At 44.8% G+C, this 12,539-nt stretch overlaps 1 protein-coding gene across 3 annotated transcripts in view; it reads right to left on the bottom strand.

Annotated features, from left to right (window-relative positions):
• The window catches only part of syne3 (spectrin repeat containing, nuclear envelope family member 3), an 80,342-nt gene extending 78,174 nt beyond the window's left edge, over positions 1-2,168 (bottom strand). For all 3 annotated transcript variants that reach the window (XM_035168404.2, XM_035168406.2, XM_035168405.2), the window contains exon 1: positions 2,021-2,168. The gene's annotated coding sequence lies outside the window, so the exon portion shown is untranslated. The remainder of the gene's footprint in view (positions 1-2,020) is intronic.
• Between the last annotated feature and the right edge of the window lie 10,371 nt (positions 2,169-12,539).

Raw genomic sequence — 12,539 nt, 5'->3', positions numbered from 1 at the left:
TCCCCCTCTGAACTGTGCTCACTTAACACTTTAACAATAAACACCATCACTGATCATAAGTTATTAGGACACATACAGGACAGACGTTTGCTTTGTCTTTTTTGATTCGCTCTAGACTTTATGAGACACATGTAACGTGAGGCACAAAGTCAGGACATCAGTGTTAAAGTGACCGGAACGATCCGGAGTCATGATCTGACATCATCAATTAATAACTAAATACAAGTGATTATCAGTTTGTGTGAAGAGTAACAGAGCTGAGCAGACACACATACACACACACACACACAATCCTGCAGCCAGAAGTTTTTCCCGCAGATTACGACGGGTTTTAACTTCTTTTTTGCAGAAAAGGAACATAACTTCATATCCAGGAACATAAATATGAATTCAGCAGGTTTTCATTAAGATCATTTCTAAGTGTGAGTGATTAGAAAACATCAGAGGAGCAGAGTCAATTGTTGACCTGCGGAGTAATGCGCCTCAGTGCAGTGGTTCTGGTAAGGGGGGGTTAGGGTTAGGGGCCACCTTGATACAGTAAAGGCTATAAATAGAGTTTGTCGTTTTAAGCCTTAGGAGCAGCACACAAGTCTAAACTGAATGAATGTGAAGTCAGTGTGGAGAGCACTGACCACTGTCATAGACTTAATGTTTTAGTCTGATTTTTGAATTGAAAACCTTATTTTACGGCACAATTGTAATAACAGTAACAGTCAATAATATTTTTAAAGCACTTTCTAAAAAAAACAGAGTTCATGTTTGTCCGACTGATTTTATTAATTGATGAAAAAGCAGCCATGTGCAGTTACAGTATATAAAAAAATTGTGGATGTGATACAAAGAAATGCATCGAGATGCATCAATGTTAATCTATCACTGACTGCTGAATCCTAATCAAATCGTGAGGCTAGTGAAGATGCACACCTCTACTATTTTTTCATTGCATTTTTGGCATTGTGCATAAAATCAGTGTGCCCACAAGAAGTGTAGCTGGGAAGACACTTGAGCAAACACAACTGACAGAGTAAGCCAAGAGGCTGCAGTAAACTGTATGAGAGGGAGGAGTCCTGGCACAGCAGTAGCACAAAAAGGAACAGCTGGAAGGAAACCATTTCACAAAATGACAAATTTCTTCCCACCATGACATTCCACCCTTAGACTCTTGAAAAGACCTCCCTATCCTCTATAGAAGCATACTTAATATTTTAAACCTAACGTTACACTTAAAAAATAAAGATCTAATGTTAGGACTTATATATTGCTAGACTGCAGTTCTTTTTATCAAATTATTTTTTTTCTACTACCATTCCTGTGACAACTTAATGCACTAGCAAACTACCAAGAATTTGTTTCTCCAATGTTAATCGGCAATGAACAAGACGAACAAGTTTAAAACTGTATTAAAGAGTTAACTCCAGAGCTTATTAGCACCAGAATCTTACAATGTTAGTTGTAGCAAACTCACAACATTGATGTTGTGTTTTTCATTGTTTTGGTTATTAACTTGACTATTACGCTTAACTGTAGCAGAACGCAGTCTTTATGAAGACAACGAAGCCCCTCTTACTTAAGTTAGACAGCTCAAGATTTACGTGTTATCTTTAGTCCATTCCACTTACGCTTGCCACTGACGGTCGTAATATTTAGTTATTTCGATAGCTACCAATGCTAGCTACGGTTTCCCTGCTCCTTTTTACTTTAAGAACGTGCAGACCCAACTTAGAAGTACATTCAGTCTGGTAATAACGAGCTATACGCTAAGCTAAATTAGAAGTTAAGATTCAACGTATGGACAGCATGGGTATACCCGGCCACATAATACAACAAATCCGAATGGGAAAACTGTAGCTCTATGCAGCTCATTACATTACAGTAATCTTATATAGAGCTCGTGTAAGCGCGAGAGGCTAAAAGGAGTTATCCGAGTTTGTAGGCAGAGAGAGGCCTATTATCATAGCTAGCTGAGCTGCGATGCAGGTTCACTGATCTACTTATGCTTTGTAAAAATAAAGACACTTACGGCTTTGTGTTCATCAAGTGAGATTGCTACTAATGGGAATACTGCCCTGCTGTATGGAGTTCCGTAAAGTTGTGGCAGGCAGGAAGTAGAGCCGAGGCCGTCCGGACTAGAGTCAACAAGCCTTTTTACGGTGCCTTCAGGAACATCTTGTAAAATCACCAATCCGAAAATATAGCAGAATTGTGGTATTCGTTACTTAACGAAACTTATAACACGCAGAAAGAGTTCGCTGCAAATAAAATTCTGAAAGAACATTCTTAAAACGGATGCATCTATTTCGAGGTTTCCTAAACAAATGAAACGAAAGTGTTGAAGGTATAATAGTAGAATGACGATATGTGCTATATATATATCTCTCTATATATATAGAGAGATATATATATCTCTCTATATATATGTGGCATTTTTCAAAGACTGATTTTACATACGTTACCACATATTATTGATATTAATATCAAAGAAGCTATTTGAGGTATTACAGTATAGGTGCTCAGAGGGCCCAAAAAGGGGGAAAAGACAAACGTTTTTACTGATCACGTTATTTCTGAAGGAATTGCATTCCAAATACTATAATAACAATAAGTATAATAATAAAATTAGATATTGTAAAGTATATTTGAGAAACAATCCAAATAATGTGGCATTAAAATTGCAATTGATTTATTTTTAAGATGTCATTGTCTATGTTAATGTTGTTTAAAGTACCCTTTCTGTACAGTTTATACAGTCAGCTCATATTTCACTAATTGTGACTGATTCATAATTTCAGCCTTCTCAGCAGCTGCCACAGCTCTGAGACGGGTTGGAAGTCCTGCTTCCTTCATTTTCCTTACAGGAAAAATAGGCATACGAACAGGAGATTTTTCACATGGAATTATCACTCCAGCTTTTAACCCTTGTGTTGTCCCTGCTTCCCCCAGCTGTTGGCCCCCTCACATAGCCCACCCCATATTAGGACGCACACGTAGGGCAATAGACAAGTGAGCAGCCCTTGCAGATGTATTTGTTACACCCGCGGCACACGGTGTGAGTTTTACAGTACTTTTTCCTGGGGCATATCTGACACCTCTTCCTCTTACTCGCCCCGAGCGGGGCTGCTGCTAGGGCTATGGAGGAGGCCGGACACTCGGGTCGAGCGTCGTAGTCAACAGCTCTCTGTGCGGCGGCGGCGGCTTTAACAGCCTTCACAACCACGGCGGACGCGTCCGTGCGGGGGATGCGCTCCCTTCGTGCGATGAACGGAGTGACGAGAGCCTTTTCCAGCTGCTCTAGGAACACCCTTCGCTTGTTCCGCTTGCCCGGCATCCAGTCTGGGTTGATCTCTCTCCATATCACGAAGGCGTTGTAGGAAGAGACGTCGAGAATGTTGTGAAAGACGACCAGGGGCCAGCGCGCGGTCATCCTCCTGCAGCTGTACATTCCGATCACCTTGTCTAGGTTGTCCACGCCTCCTTTGTTGCGGTTGTAGTCCAGGACGATGACCGGTTTCCCATCCTCGCGGTCGCTGATGTCGGCCTCTGGGTGCCGTGTGCTCAGGAGCACCACATTCCTGTTTTTCTTTGGGATGTAGGACACCAGAGTGGCGGTGGGCGTGAATGCGAACTTGGATGAGAACACCTCTCTTCCCTTGACCGCGAGCAGCCCGGTCGGGAGCTCGGGCTTGTTCTTCCGAACAGTGCCGACCACGGTGAGCTTCCTCTCCAGGAGCTGCCGCTCGAGTTCATAGGAGGTGAAGTAATTGTCGCACGTGACGTTACGACCGTGCAGTCCCTCCGTTACATCGAGCACTACCCGCAACCCCTGGTTCCGTTCTGGGCGTCCACCGCTCGGCTTTCCAGTGTACACTTGCATCTTCCAAGCGTAGCTTGATTTCGCATCGCAGGCCACCCACGACTTGAAGGTCTCTCTTTCCACGAGTCCGGTGGTGATGGTGGTGGTGTCGCCGTGGTCTTGTCCTCCTTCTTCTTCTTCTTCCAAGGATGAAGAATCTGCAGAAGCATCACCCACTGGGTCATAGTCTTCGTCACCGTCTTCGTCGCCATCGCCGTCGTCTCCGTCTCCGTCTCCGTCCTCTCTGTCTTCTTCTCGGTCTGCTTTTCTGTCTTCTTCTCGGTCTGCTTCTCGGTCTGCTTCTCCATCTCCTTGTCCGTCCGCTTCTCGGTCTGGCTCTTTCGCGTCCTCTTCGGGTTCAGAGGATGGTTGCTGGGAGAATAGCTGTTGGAGAACCTGTTCTCTGGTGAAACGCTCCTGACGCGACATCGTGCCATGGTCCGTGAGAGAGTGGCACACTGAGACTTATATGTGGGTCTAATGTACACCCCCTTGATTTCAATTGGAATCAGGTGTGGGTCTAAATGACCCCACAGAGCACCACAGCGCCCTCTCTGGGGGTCTAAATGACCCCTCCCATGACAATCGAGAATGACAATCCATTGGTCTCAATTACCCCAGGAGAATTGGATAATGACAATCCTTGGGTCACCCTAACCCTGACCGGCCAGGGCTTGCGTATCATCACACGCACGCACTCACGTACACACACACACACACACACACACACACACACACACACACACACACACACACACACACACTCTGGGTCAATCCGACCCAGGAACAACACAAGGGTTAAAAGAGATTAAAAAACTGGTTTAATACCTTCCACTGCTTCCTTTTTCAACAGATATTGATTCTGACATGGTCTATAAGAAGATTTAGGTGTTATCACTATTGGGTCTGCTCCTCTGATCAGACCCACATCATATTGGTGCTCAGCCCACAAACATGACAGTACCTGTTTCAACTCAGGAATGTCATTGATGTTTACAACAAAACTGAATCCTTCATCAATTATCCTACTTGCGGTGTATGTCTAACATTGATAAAGTCTACATCAGGAATTAGTTCAACACTCCTAATTGCATTTATCACTGCAGAAATCTTTTGCGATTCACCTTTAACCCTCTGTTTAAGATCCTTCACTAGGATTAGATGTCTTTTCCCATCCAGTAGTATTACACCTTTTGATCCAAAGTTCCAAAACTTTCCACTCAAATTGTTTTTTGTTTGATTAGTGGAACATGGGTATCAGAATTTCATACCCTAAACAAATATTTTGCCAGTGAGTCTATCAAAGCTACTGAGACAACACGGTGATTACTGTTCCAATATAACCAACTTAACTTAACTTAACTAACCCTCCTTCTCTTTACGCAAACATTCTCTATAACATTCTTAACCTAAGTTTGTCTTTACTTTATGGTTCTCTTCTCTGCGTTATCATAACATCAGTGATTACATCTGTGGTGAGTGCCTCTGCCTCTGGCAAGAGGGTGTTATTTACAGAGGTGAGAAAAGAGTCTGGAATCTTCCATTGATATGCATATATCAAATCCTCCTTTCCATACTTAACAAATGCTGATGTTCTTTGGACTCTAGTTACTAGTAATGCCTTGTGGTGTTGAAATTAGCATAATACCCAATGAACACATCAAATCTCTACCCATAAGATTTATCGGGCAGCGTTGTGACAACAAAAATGACTGTTTAAAATTCCCTTCAACCTCATCATGACAAGACAATGGTACAGTGCATCTCTCTATCACTGTTGTACTTGTTGCTCCAATCGTTCTGAGATATCTAACATCCATTTTAGGAGTAATATCACACTCTTCACATTTAATGACTGATGATTCTGTTGCACCTGAATCTACCAACAATGTGATGTCTCTACCACTCACTGTGATTTGTGTGTTCTGGCATTAGTTTATATGCAGCATGTGAATATTTAGCATAAAGCACAGTAGGCCTCTCTTTACTGATCTTCTGATTAAGTTCACAATGGTCAATATCCTTTTTTAATCATCTAGGTCACGACAGTGATGTGTAGGTTGAAACTCTCTCTCCATCTCAGCGTCCGGACCAGATGAATCCTTGACTGTCCCCAGCTCCACTGCTAGTCAATCACACTGTGTGTGCTGGTTCCCAGGGCACTCCCTTGCCCAATGTCCAATTCATTTTTCTGTAAACTGCACACTCCTTCTCTTTTTCTTGTTCAAATTGCCCTGCTTTCTGCACTCCCCCACTTAACACTTCTAGATACTAGATTCTTCCATATCAGTGAATGTCCATGGTCTGTAAATCAGCTGAGTTTTCCATCTTCTGCAGCCACCTCCACCCTCTGTGCTTGCGAGGTTGCATTTAGGCCATGAATTGTCCTTTTGATGGAAATTCATCTTGAGATTTGAAATAATGAAATTCTCAGACTGGAGTTGCCTTTGAGTCTTTATAATAGTAAACTCTGCAGAGGTTACACAACAAGCACGGGTGCTCAAAATGGAACTGGCCGCAAGTTCACAAAAGCCAGAACTTATACAAAGAGGCGTTTCATAAAACAATATGAAAAAAGACAAGCCAGAACTAATACAAAGAGGCGCTTCATAAAACGTAATATGAAAAAAAGACATGAAATCATCATCTGTGTCTATCTGCTGTGTCCGTCCGCTGTAGCAAATTCCCTGTTTGTCAAGGTCACAGCAGTGAGACACCTGGTCAGTAGAATTTTCCCACCACATCCTTTTTCCAGTTTGCCTTGGAATATAGGCTGCCACATATGGAGTGGTGTATGCTGGAGGCCTGTCTTCCCCCTCCGCCACAACAACGTCGAGGTCTGGATAGAGGTTAGGGACGGCTGGAGCTTCCGCCTGTGCCCTCTGCAGCGGTAGCAGCTGAGTGTCCTGCTGGTCATCACGCTGCACCGCTGCTGGCTGTGGTCGTCCTCTTGGTGGAGCTGAGTCCAGATCAGGGTCTAGTCGGAGACACTGAGACTTGGAGATTAGTTCAGTCCCTGCCTTCTGTTTTCTGTCCCTGATATTCACTTCAGTTAACCAACATTCATACGCTCCCCAATCCAGAACAAATATCCCTACATTAATTTTTCCATTTTGTTTGTCCTCTTTACTTTACTTCGATCTTCTTTCACAAGCAGTTTAGTTTTGAGTTGCTGCAACTGATTTAGACTTAAACTTCCTGTGATCGGAAACCCACAGTCTTCCACCCACACGCTGAACTGCTCAATACTACGTTTACCATAATTCGTTACCATTTACTGAACAGTAGGAGAAGAAAGCTGAGGTGGATTAACAGAGTCTTTTCTCTTCTTTTCTTTACTAATGTATAAACCCATTTTCTCTAATAGGTTGTCTCAACAGTTGTGACCCGACTCTGGCTTATTCAATGGAATACAAAATTTGGGGAATAAAGTTCTGCTGATATGGGAAAATAAATTAAAAGTTTCTTAATTTATTTTTAACCCATTCTTTTCTATTTCTTTAAATTTTATTTTAAAATTGGTTTTGAGGTTTTTTCCTTTTCTGTTAGAGGAGTTTGAGAAGTCCTCTCTCTCACTTTTTCCCAGCTGGAATAATTAGATCAGTTTCATCATCCAAAGCTGTTTATATTCGCACACTGCATATATTTCTTCCTGTCTTTACACTGTATATACTAGTTTAATTACATTCAACTATTGCATGTTACTTATTATCTTCTGATGTCTTTTTGACTCTTGCTGCTGTAGTACTGCAAATTTCCCTATTGTGGGACTAATAAAGTATAATCTTATTTTACCATATCTTACACATGTCTGTCAGTGCAGTATTTATAGGTTTAGAGGTATCGGACATGATCACACCTTGCCAAATTCAATGTGCTTTGTGTGCTCTGTGCGCTTAAGAGCACAATTATGTTCACTATGCGATTTTATACACAAAATATATGAAGCTACAGTCCTGCTAAGCCATAAAACTACGAATTAGAAATATTCAACACCTCTAATAATAATGATAATTTATTGTAGTATATGTAAGAAATTAGCTTGAAGTTGTTTTATATCCTTTAAGATTAAAAGGTGCTTATGTCGCATGAGCACAAATACTGCTGTTGGTTTTAATGTTAATGATGAAGTGGACCAATAATCTGGCTTCAATTCATCACCTCACGTCTGCATCGTCATGTTGAATGCAGTTAGTGTGGAAGTGCGCACAGGCCCGGCGCATGCACTTCTGCCGCTCCAGACGAGAAATAATTTTGCAACATACCATACCAGCAACAACACACAAACGCCAATATGCATACATAAAGTGCTAGTACGACGCTAGTGTCCTCAAAGTGCCAACAGTCTTAAAGTATGCATGAAGCAATATGCGCAACGAGTGGAGTACGAGCAGTGTGTGAAGGAGGATAAATTAGGAGTCTCTGGTTTTTTAGTGTCTGGTTGAACCTCTATACCCCCCAGTGCCTTCGGGTGGTAGAAGGCTGTGCCGATGTGGTTCATGCCCCGGCCCTTCATAAATGTTGCAAACTCGGCTGAGACAAACTGCAGGCCATTATCTGCAGTGATGGTGTCAGGGATGCCCCACCAAGGTGTGGGTGGCCACCGCAGAGACTGCAGAGGTGGCGGTGGGCCAGTCTTCCCACTGACGAGGCAGGCTGTGCAGTCTTTTACCATAGTCCCTACATCTCTGTCGATACCTGGCCACTGTTCCAAGCCCCTGCAGCGTTGCTTCACCTTCACAATGCCTAGGTTACCTTTGTGTGCTATAGACAGGATACATGCCCTCAGGGTGCTGGGGACGCCCGTGCAGAGTCCCCGGGCCACACAGACATCGTTCCAGCAGGACAGCTCATCCCTGGCTCGGTTGACCGGCACAAGCTCCTCTGGGACTTTCGAGGGCCAACCCTCTCGGATGAAGGTGCGGAGCTGTGAGAGCGTGGGGTCTTGGGCTGATGCGAGCTGGAGGTCTGGAAGGGGGACTGTGGCCTGGAGCATATGAATAAACTCCAGTTCAGTTGTGTCTAAGCCCAGGTCTGGCATAGGGTTGAGGGTGGCTCGAGAGAGCAGGTCTGCCACCACGTTGTCTCTGCCGGGAGTAAACAGCGTGGTGAAGTTGCATTGTTGGAGCCTCTCTTGTCTTAGACCTGCTCTTAGTTATGCTGCTATAGGTCTAGAATGTCGGGGGACACATGACACATGGAGCTTCTCTTCCCAGCTTCTCCTTCCTCTTCTCCCTCCTTATCACATCAAAGAAATTAATATCTCATCAATACATGTTACTGACTTGACTTCTTCCCCCAGAGTCCCTTTGCCTTATCGTCTGCAGATCCAGGGCCGCGGCTGCGGCCACATCGTGGATTATGATCAATGGATCGCGTATCAGAGATCGTAATGGTGGATCCAGTATGGCGGATTCTGTTTCGTGCTGGCTGATCATGATTATAATGGCGGATCCTGTATCGTGTTGGCATCTGATAGTGGTGGTGGACCACGACCGAGGTGGCAGCTGATGGTGGATCCTGATGGCGGCAGTGAACAATGACTGTGGACTATAGTGGCATCCGATCTTGATGGTGGATCATGATCGTGGTGGCTGCTGACCATGGACTATGATTGCAGCAGGACTGCTTGATATATAGTATTTCTCCTCAGATACTCGACCATTACTGACAATAATCCATCAATTCATTGACCTTCAGTTATGCTTCAAAATGTTTATTATTATCAATGCTGCTAAAACCCTTATCTTGCTAAAGTTCTCCTTTACACTTGACATCTATTGCACTTCTGTCCGTCCTGGGAGAGGGATCCCTCACATGTGGCTCTCTCTGAGTTTTCTACCTTCTTTTTACCCTGTTAAAAGGGTTTTTTAGTAGTTTTTCCTTACTCTTGTTGAGGGTTAAGGGCAGAGGATGTCACACCTTGTTAAAGCCCTATGAGACAAATTGTGATTTGTGAATATGGGCTATACAAATAAAATTTGATTGATTGATTGACTCTCTGACCAGCGGTGAATCCTCATTGGTTTGTGTCCCGACCCAGATGTAGCAAGCAGGGCTGTGAGGGCCTGGTGGTCTGTCCGCAGTGTAAAGTGCTGTCCAGACACGTACATGTTCCACCACTCACACGCCCAGACAGAGGTCAGTGCCTCCAGCTCCCCCACTGAGTACTTTTGTTCAGCTGAGGTGAGGGACCAAGAGGCGAATGTCACAGGGCATTCAGTGCCATGCTGGAGTTGGGACAGCACAGCCCCGATTGTGGTATTTGGGGCATCACAGGTCAGGATCATGGGCTTTCCAGGTCAAAGTGTGCAAGCACAGGCGGCGAGTCAAGCTGTGCCTTGAGTTGGCAAACACCGGCAGAGCAGGTAGGAGTCCACATCCAAATGGCATCCTTTTTTAGGACCTCTCACAGTGGGGCAGTGGTTGTGGAGTATTGGGGCACACATTAGAGTGAAATGGGCTGAGGCCTTCAGCGGTCAGGCAAAACCCCACAAACTAGATGGCGGGCACAGCAAAGATGCACTTTTCCCCGTTCAGTGTGAGGTTGTGGCTGGCGAGGACATCGAGCACCCTAGTAAGGCACTTGTCATGGATGGCTGGTGTCACACCATGTACCACTATTTCATCCAGGCAGATGACTAATCCTGGACCAACAGTCAAGATGGCTCACCTGGTGTTGTCCAGGAGGGAGAAACCCTGGCCAGAAAATAAGTCCATGCCCAGGAGGTTGGCCCCATGGTGAGACACTTGGAAGGTGAATGATGGGAGCGCCTTGGTCCCGTAGCGCAAAGAGAAGGTGATTGTGCCTACCATGCCAATTTTGTGTCTATAGCCATACAGGTCCTCAGCCGCAGCAGTGGGTGTCCGGAGCAGAAAGAGCCGCTGGAAAGTAAAAACATTCTGGAGTGAACGCGAAGCCCCCGTATCCAGCAGTAGTGGCAGGCACACCCCATCTAGTTCCAATGTGCACCACTTAAATGACCGGGAGGTATAGCTGACTGAATGAATGGTCGTTGGTGCTGGTGGACCAGGTGGATGTGGATGTGGATGTGGCATTGAGCTGGCAGCAGCAGGGGCAGAGCGACAGACCCTGGCAAAATGGGTCGGGGCTTGGGTGGGGTGCGATGAGGAGCCACAATTACCACAGGGATGTCCTTACGAGACCCAGGGCGGCCCCATTATCTGCGTCAGTAGCATGGGGTGAGAGAGAGAGGTTGGAGGGTGCCAGCTATGATGCTAAACCAGCTGCAGATTCAAGTTGGAATGCTATTTCCACAGCCTTTGTCAGGGTTAAATCAGCAGTTTCTCCCTGAGTTTCGGGTTGCTAGTGTTTTCAGCTAGCTGGTTCCTTATCAGTTCATCCTCCCCTGCCCCAAATTTACAGAGGCTGGCCAAGCCCCTCAGGTCGGTTACATAATGGTGGACTGACTCACCCGCCTGTTGCCGGCGCCGGCACAAAACGATCCGCCGGAGCATAACATTCTGTGGGGCAGCGAAATGTCCAGACAGCCGTGTGAAACATTCAGCATATGTAATAGCCGGTCCTAGAGTCCAAAAAATCCGCTGTCCCTCGCTGTCCAGGTTGTGGATTAGCATGGCTCTCTGCCGGACGTCACTAGCATCCATTAATCCGATGGCCGCTATGAATGTTTCAAAGAATTCATGCCAGTGAGTCCATGGAACTGGCGACTCGCTGGGCAGAGCAAGGATCGGAGAAAGATTTGGAAAGCAAAACTCCATCTTCGTCACCAATGTTATGTCTAATGACTCGCGGACCGCGACTTCAGTTCACACAATTAACTTTATTGTGGCTGCGCATAACTATAACAGCTCTCTCACAACAACAAATCCTTTTACAGCAGCCTGTCGTAAAACTGCCTTGCTTACTGCAGCAACTACAGCCACGACTGCTGTGGCTCAACAAGCGTGTTTTAACAGACACGCTTGTTGAGCTAGGCTCTCTAGACTCGATGGTTCAGCGTCCTCCTTGCCAACACTCCCGGATCAATATATTCTAACCCCTCTGTTTTTGGGATGCATGCTCCTTCAACAGTCGCCTCTTTTTATATTCACAGCCAGACAATTTCCGTCATTTAGACATGCTGCTGTCCTATCCTCTCAGTGATTTGTTTTCTTTCAAAGACAATCTCTGATAAAGTTAAACAAAGTTAAATTGAATCACCGGCTTCCGGTATCGCTTCCCCCGTCATAGTTTTGGGCGAGCCAGACTAGCTGCTAGGCATGCATTATGCTAATGATTGCTGTCGTGATATCATGTGACCATACCAAGGTGTGCATTGGCGAAAGCGATGATTAGGCATTTCAGCATCTTAATGAGCAATGTTTTCTTTGAGCTCTCTCTGCTGCAGACTGACATGGAATTTTAACCATGCACACTTTTACATATATAAAAAACCCATACAACCCACTTAGGAAAGGGAAATACTGAAATATATATTTCTCCTTTAAAGTAGATTTGTAGTTGTCATCATCAGTTCCTGTTAACAAAGCCAACAATTTTAGACTTGTCATAAAGTCACTATCATAAGATATAATCTCTTCTTTAATAGCTATAATGGCACTTCATATCCTGTTTGCTTTATGTGGCAGACAAATATGCTGCACTGAAGTTCCATGCGTATGTGTTGACTGTACTAAGCTATAGTGCACTAATGCTTCTCGTCTA

The sequence above is a fragment of the Hippoglossus stenolepis genome, chromosome 10, assembly GCF_022539355.2.
Source record: "Hippoglossus stenolepis isolate QCI-W04-F060 chromosome 10, HSTE1.2, whole genome shotgun sequence".
In the NCBI taxonomy this organism is placed as follows: domain Eukaryota; kingdom Metazoa; phylum Chordata; class Actinopteri; order Pleuronectiformes; family Pleuronectidae; genus Hippoglossus; species Hippoglossus stenolepis.
This window is presented reverse-complemented; position numbering and strand designations above follow the sequence as displayed.